General features: G+C 36.1%; 1 pseudogene; it reads right to left on the minus strand.

Moving 5' to 3' along the window:
• The window catches only part of LOC114312371 (transcription factor MYB106 pseudogene), a 190,810-nt pseudogene extending 183,280 nt beyond the window's left edge, over positions 1–7,530 (minus strand).
• Positions 7,531–8,459: the final 929 nt, after the last annotated feature.

Below are 8,459 nucleotides of genomic sequence, written 5' to 3' on the forward strand. Positions count from 1 at the left end.
CGGGCAACAACCACAAAACAATCCACTAAGAAGATTTAAAGGAATTACACAGGTATGCTCTCAATTACCTAGCGAATCCACGCCTAATTGAACCAACCTCTATGTGCCTCTTCCAACCCGTCTTCACCTCGGAATTGTTTTTACGATGAGCCACCCCGGAATCCACCAAAGCTTCAGGCTCGAATTCTTCAGAATCCACCGAAGAACAACTCTCTCTTTTGTAGAACAAAACACAACCTTTGATGTACTCTCTTTAAACCATGAGTTGAATACTCAATAAAATATCAAAGAAAAACTCACAAAGTATCCCCAGATATAAACCCTAGAACCCAAAAAGAAGATCTGGAGTAGTAGTCTTAAAATCTGACCCAACACGCGAATTTATAGAATCTGTCCCGCGATCTCCGCTCGAGCGCCCAACAGCCCGCTCGAGCGGCTTCAGCAAAATATGCGCGTGATATAACAGAGGTCGGCTCGAGCGTTAGAGAACCCGCTCGAGAGAGAAATCACACAGCTCAGTACTTTTACAGGCGACCAAAACTTCTGAAACCAGGGATTCTTCGCTCGAGCGGGGTAATGTCCGCTCGAGCGGACAGGCAACTTGGAATGCATTTTTGCATTTTGCTTCGGGGGCGCTGCCCCTCGACCCCGCCGTGGCGCTGCCCCAGACCCGCCAAGGGGCGCTGCCCCCTCGACCCCCGCGAGCTGACCGGGCAGCTCGATCCCCGTCATAATCAGCGAAGTGGCAATCTTGAAAGCATTAGTATCACAAACTTCTCTGAAAGGCACAATTCGGGTTGGATTCGCATCTAAACACTCATAGCCTCATTGAACTAAAAGTACGAAAATAAATACAACTGAAATGAGTTTTGTCAAACGGGATTGCCAAGAATAAAACCTAACAATCTCTCCCTTTGGCAATGCCGTGACAAAACACACCTAACAAATAAAATCCTAAATACCCCAACCCATTACAGCCAACAAAAGCCAACTTCTTTCTCAAGGTCATGATCTGCAAAACAGTTATTAGTGCCACAATCTCCAAAACAACTATTAGTCCCACAAGAGTATATATATAAAAAAAAACAATAGACATATAACACGATTTTCTTGAAACATGAGATAGAAAACATGAATAGATGAAAACTAAGACTCATGAACAACAACTCTCAAATAACAAAAGCAAGATCATAAACCACACAAACAATGATATGACGATGTAAATATCAGGAGCGTACAAGAAGGAAATAATTTGCAAACAGTGCATAAAAACATGCAAAACAACTATCGCCAATTTCCCTTACCAAACAAATCAAAGTGTTCATGCTAACAAACTCTTGCAATGATAAACCAAACTCCCTTACCAACCCAAATCAAGATGAACCAAACTCCCCCTCACTAAAAACAACCACAAACACTGAAAACAGTGAACAAGAAGAAAATGACAAAAAATAATATGGTGGAGCAAGCAAAGAATTTCAGATTAGTACCTTAAAACACATAAGATTATCCAAGAAGCACAATTACTAGTAAACACAATGTGCACAGTCTGTAAAAAATTCCTCATGAAAGAAAGTGATGCATTGTGTGAAAAGCATAGATCCCATGATAAAAGTGTGTGTGTGACTCTTAGAGTTCGACAAACACTAGATTCAATCCTAGTAGTGATATGAAAGCTGGACCTCCGACAAGAGAATCTTAAGCACGACAAAGGAAAGTCAAACCACTAGGAATCAAGGGGTATTTAGTGAGTAAAGGCGGAGGCTCCCCCTCAATCAATGAATCTTTTTTTTTTTTTCTTTCTTTTGCATATTTTGTCTTCTTCTCTTTCTTTTTCTTTTTCATATTTTTTTTTTCTTTTTCTTTTTCTTTTTCTTTTGCACAATCATTGGTGGCTGACACGCTCAAGAGTATGGAAACCGAACCAGAGAAGTATGGATATAATAAGAATGGCCTGGTTAGTGACTCTGAGGTAGCCTTTTCCTCATGGCTAGACTGCAAGGAATTAAGGAGAAAGCCATGGAGATGCAAAAGGATGGTAGGTGGTTAAGAGACTCAACATCACCCAAGATATGCTAGTATAGGTCAATTCCTCTAGAAAAGCAAAAGATACAATGCCAGAAGTCCAAAAAAAAATAATCACTAAGGCGGAAGACTCCAAAATTTGTTAATCCAAGAGTGTGTACAGAATGAGACATGCTAATCAAAAAACACACACTCCAAAATGAGTAATGACCACAGAAAGCACACATATATTAACATGTAATGGATCTTCTCATCAAATCCAATATGCACCAAGGACCACTCAAAAATTTCAAGCTTGCAAAACCATACTAAGAAAATCGTTTTGGGATTTTTTTTTTTTTCAAAAATAAAGCAAGACAAAAAAAATGAACAAGCACACATTTTTTTTTCATTAAAAACAACACACAAAAACCCAAAAGCTAAAACAAATAAACAAATTAATACAAGTCAAGTTTTCTCACCCAAACTGCTTTAGTACGAATAAAGTTGTGAGAATTGCAGTTCTTGGGTGGTGTCTTGACGTTGTGGTTCCTTTCCCCTGCAATAGGAACCCGTCTCGACATGGTTTCCAACTTCCTATGCCTAGGTCTAGGCAAATACACTTTCCCATACAACTTATAACAATAAGGGCGAATATGACCATGCATACCACAATGATGACAAATAAAAACAGGGTGTACAGGGTGTACCTTTTTTTCTTTTACCTTACCAACTCTAGGAAGTTTAAGAAGTCTATCATTATGTTGAATTTTTTGTTCTCTCTTTCCTTGAGTTCTTTTATCATGAGATGTTGAAGCACTCTCTTTCTGCTCTTTCTTACCACCAAAGCCAATGCCACTCTTGTCACAACTCATTTGTTGAGACCCAATGATATCCTCCAAAGTCTTTGATCCTTTGTTCCAAAGACCAATGGTAGCCATAACACACTTAAGCTCTTCCTCTTTCTCGATCATTAGTTCTTCCAAAGCAACTTGTGACATCTCGAGAGATTCAATCTTTTCTTCATACATGGCATAGGTTTGCAGCAGCTCATTCCTCTCTGTCTCACAAGTCAACAGTTTTGCACAAAGAACTTGTCGATCATCAGCTACCTTGATGGAATTAATCCTGGCCTCGGAAATCTCCTTCTTAAGTTTGACATTCTCACTTTCACATGCTTTGAGTTTCTTTGTGAGTTTGTCATTCAATTTGAATAAGTTAAGAGACTCCTTATACAACTTTTCATAAGCTTGCTCAAGCTCTTCATGGTCACTCTCCGAGGATTCATCATTAGTGATATTCTCAACTGACATCTTCGGAGAATCTGTTTGTCCTTCAGCTTCGGAAGCTGCCATGAAAGCAAGGAATTGTTTATGTCCCTCTTCGCCTTGATCTCCGTTGTCACTTTCATCTTCATCAGATTCTGATTCATCATCCCAAGTGATGGCGAGGGCTTTCTTCTTCCTCACCGAGTGGGGCATTCTTGAGCAAAGTGGCCAAATCCTTGGCATTCATAGCATTGGAGTCTTTCAGAGTTTCCTTGCATCTTTCCTTTCTCCTTCTTGGCTATAGAATTAATTTTGAGTTTATCTTTGCCTTTAGATTTATGAGTATGAGTAGATTCCAAAAGATTATGATTCTTTTTCAAAAAAGATTTTTTAAATTGTTTAACAAAAGCAGCTGTAATCTTGGAATCTATCTCATAATCCTCATCAGAATCCTCTCTAACTTTATGAGCACTACTAAAAGCAATATCTTTTTGTTTCGTTTTGAAATTCCTCTGTGCCTCATAAGTTTGGAGATTTCCAACCAACTGATCCAGCTTGAGGTTGTCAACATCTTGAGCCTCCTCAATAGCCGTAACTTTGGTTGGAACCGATCGGGCAAGGATCTCAAAATTTTTCCTACAACTTTGGATTCTGGAATTTTTTCACCTAAATTGAAGCTGGAATTTACAATGTCACTCAACTTCGTATAAAATTCATCAAAGGTCTCACTATCTTTCATTGAAAGGTTTTCGAAACTAGATGTGAGCCTTTGAAGTTTTGAGCGTTTAACAGAAGGTGTGCCCTCATGAATAGTTTGTAAGATATCCCAAGCCTCTTTTGCGACTTCATAATTACAAATACGACTAAATTCTTCAGGTGTGACAGCGCAAAAGAGAGAATTGATGGCTTTACTATTCCAGCTACTATTTCGGTAATCAATTGTGTCCCACTTATCAATTGGTTTGGGGAAAGTTACTCCATCAACAGTAATTGTTGGTTCAGTCCACCCATTCATGACGGATTGCCAAACTTTTTCATCAATAGATTTTAAAAACGATCTCATCCGAGCTTTCCAAAAAGAATAATTGGATCCGTCAAGTAAGGGTGGTTGAACCATAGAATTTTCCTCACGAATTGAATCCATTATCACAAATCAAACAAAATCTCGTTCTAAAAGAATTTTTTTAAAAAAAAAATAGAACGACCTGCTCTGATACCAATTGAAAAATCTAGAAATCCCCTAGATGTTGATTTATGATAATGTATCAATTTTAAGCAGAATATAACAATCCCAATCAAACAATCAAGACAAAGAGACACAACGATTTTACGTGAAAAAAACCACAATTGGATACCTCCAACTGTGATCAAAAAATCACGGGCAACAGCCACAAAACAATCCACTAAGAAGATTTAAAGGAATTACACAGGTATACTCTCAATTACCTAGCGAATCCACGCCTAATTGAACCAACCTCTATGGGCCTCTTCCAACCCGTCTTCACCTCGGAATTGTCTTTACGATGAGCCACCCCGGAATCCACCAAAGCTTCAGGCTCGAATTCTTCAGAATCCACCGAAGAACAACTCTCTCTTTTGTAGAACAAAACACAACCTTTGATGTACTCTCTTTAAACCATGAGTTGAATACTCAATAAAACATCAAAGAAAAACTCACAAAGTATCCCCAGATATAAACCCTAGAACCCAAAAAGAAGATCTGGAGTAGTAGTCCTAAAATCTGACCCAACACGCGAATTTATAGAATCTGTCCCGCGATCTCCGCTCGAGCGCCCAACAGCCCGCTCGAGCGGCTTCAGCAAAATATGCGTGTGATATAACAGAGGTCCGCTCGAGCGCTAGAGAACCCGCTCGAGCGAGAAATCACACAGCTCAGTACTTTTACAGGCGACAAAACTTCTGGAACCAGGGATTCTCCGCTCGAGCGGGGTAATGTCTGCTCGAGCGGACAGGCAACTTGGAATGCATTTTTGCATTTTGCTTCGGGGGCGCTGCCCCTTGACCCCGCCGTGGGGCTGCCCCGGACCCGCCAAGGGGCGCTACCCCCTGGACCCCCGCGAGCTGACCGGGTAGCTCGATCCCCGTCATAATCAGTGAAGTGGCATCTTGAAAGCATTAGCATCACAAACTTCTCTGAAAGGCACAATTCGGACACAATTCGGGTTGGATTCGCATCTAAATACTCATAGCCTCATTGAACTAAAAGTGCGAAAATAAATACAACTGAAAGGAGTTTTTTCAAACGGGGTTGCCAAGAATAAAACCTAACATTTTGTATAAATTTTTTGTGTTGCAAATCATTTTAAAAAGAAAAAACTATCAAGAGTTGGGTTTATCTTTTCACCTGTTACCAAGTAGAACGTGGAGTTGGATGATGGTCTGTTCTTCCTACAAACTAAACTTGCCTCGCTTGATATCAGGTCTCAGATAGTTTGTCCATCTCAATCTACAACTCTTCCCACATCTCTGCAGCCCTGCATAGGTTTTCATCTTATCATTTCACTCAAAAAAAACATTTTAGTCATCACAATTTTCTTTTTCTTTTTTTCTTTTTTTATTTTAGACAATTTCCTAAGAGGTAGGGGTGGGTACAGGTCGATTGCGGCGACGGAACCTCTAATTCACCATCCGTCCGTCAGATTGGCGGATTAGAAAAAATCAATCCACATTCGTCCGCCAATCCGGCGGATATGGGTTGAGCGGATTGGAGGATGGATGCGAATTGGTTTAGCGGTTTAAAATTTTATAAATTTTCGACATAATTCAACTTGTGTACTTCCTCAAAAGAAAAAAAAAAAGTATTACAATCATTGCATACCTCATCTAAAGAAAAAAAGTTTAAAACTTTAAAATATTACGATCACTGTATGCCTCATCCACATATTACAATCACAGCATGTCTTATCCACATAAAATACTACAATCTGTAATTCTTAAAATATAAAAACAATTCAAACCACTAAAATCAAGAACAAACCAGTAGTAGAAATTGTATGCCTCTGTATTGTTACATCTATATCTGTTTTTGAAAACAAAAACCAACCAACATATGTCATATTTTCTATTTATTATTTTTAGAGTTAAATTTAAAAATTAAAAAATATAGATAAATAATACATTTATTTTTTTCAATTCAAAAAATATATTCAAGTTGAAAAATCTTTTTTAACAGAATATATTCAACAAAATATTTTAAAAAAAAATCAATTGAAAACACAAACAGAATATCTAAACAAATTAAAAATACAAAATCTTATAAATTACTACGAATGCTCGCAGTTTGGCGATTCGGTTACAGCCTAATGAATCTCAAATCCGCCATCTGTCCAAAACTAAGCGGATTAGAAAAAATCAATCTGCAATCGTCCGCTTGTTATCACACATCCATCCAAAATGTGACAAATTAGTTCAATTTGATCAATTTAAACAAATCGACATATCCGCTGCTCACCTTTAATGAGAAGTGAGAAAGAGAAGTTGCAAAGCTAAAGAAGCGCTGTCAATGCCACGCTACTCTCCCCAACCTCTGACAAAAGTCGAATTTCTAACCTCTCATATGTTACAGGCCGATGATAACCGCTAGGCTAGAAGCTTGTTGGTTTAGTAATCACATATTTGATACTTTAAAGAGGCATGTTTGTCTGCAGATCACCGTTTTACATAACAGTATGGAAATACATATAGATCGGCGATACAATCATTATATATCAAATAAAGTATCGTATTAGCTGATATTTAAAATCTCGATCCATATATTACCTGCTTTTGGGAGTAAGGCATGTCAGCTTCTACTACTATATATAAAAATTAAATATTTTAGTCTTTAAAAATAAAAATTTTATTATAAAAGACATTTAGGAATTAATTTGTATCGTCATAAGAATAATCATTAAAAGATTGTTCCAAAAAGTCAAAAACAAGACATTTAAAGACAAAATTTTAAAAATGTCACTAATAAATAGAGTTTTAAAGACAAAATAATTTAGTCTCAAAATGATTTATTTTTTGAGATAAAAAATTTGATTCCAAAAAATAATAATTCATCACTAATATCCAATTTTTGTTGCTAAAAATATAATGACAACACTTTTCATAACAAAATTATTTAGTCCTTAAAAAATAATTTTATACTTAAATTTTAATCTATAAAACTTTAATTTTTTTTTTTTTTTTTTTTAAGTGTTCCATGGCCATATTCTTCAATAAAAGCCAAAAGCTTCTGGTCTTCTTCAGGAGTCCATCATATTAGACCAAACAGGTGTGTAACTAGCTTAAAGCCTTTAAGCTATCTTTCCACTATAGTTGCCTTGCCTAAAGAGCAGTGACAAAACTCCTTTTTCCAATGTCCGTGAGAGAGAGAGAGAGAGGGAGAGAGAGAGAAAAGATAGGAGAGTGATGTGGTTGGGTCCTAGAAAGGTAAGTCACAATTTATAAGAATGAAGAATTAAATATGTGGAGTTGTGTTGTAGTACTGTTATTTCAAATTTTAAGACAAATAAAATTAGTTGTCTTCACATTTTGTTATTTGTGTTATTTTTATTTTTATATTTTAATTAATTTAATTTTAAATGTTATGTTAAATCAGTGCAATTGATAATGTCATTGATGTTTTTGATTGAAAATAATTATTGATTGATTGAAGGTAAACACCACGTTGAGTAAATTTATAATTTTATTATCAGGACTATTACACATGCTACTTATATGCATGTATTTCATATAAAAAAAAATATTAAAAATTGTAATTAATTAGATAAATTAAAATAAAATCATAAATATAAAGTAATTTTTTAATATTTCTATTTTAAGGAAACTGGTATGCATAAACTCAAAAGGTAATCTAAGTCGTCTAAAGATGTAGGCAGGTTAACTTTCCCTAGAAATGTATGTGGTGCACTCTTCAAAAAGATACACTATAAGAATATTATGTTATTTATGTCGTCTTATAATAAAAGTTAGGAATTGATGAATATATCCTTAAAAGCAAAATTGCAAACTATTGCGATCAAACTTCAAGATTATGTTATGGATAGGTTATTGTCTGATATAATTGTTTTCCAAACTATTTTAATAAAAAAAATTGTAACATACGGATGTGTTTCATATGCAAATTATGATATTTGTGAGTTTAACTATCACAAATATCTTAACTCAATTACATAGAAG

This window comes from Camellia sinensis, chromosome 5 (assembly GCF_055761805.1).
Source record: "Camellia sinensis isolate YWXY chromosome 5, ASM5576180v1, whole genome shotgun sequence".
Classification (NCBI taxonomy): Eukaryota; Viridiplantae; Streptophyta; class Magnoliopsida; order Ericales; family Theaceae; genus Camellia; species Camellia sinensis.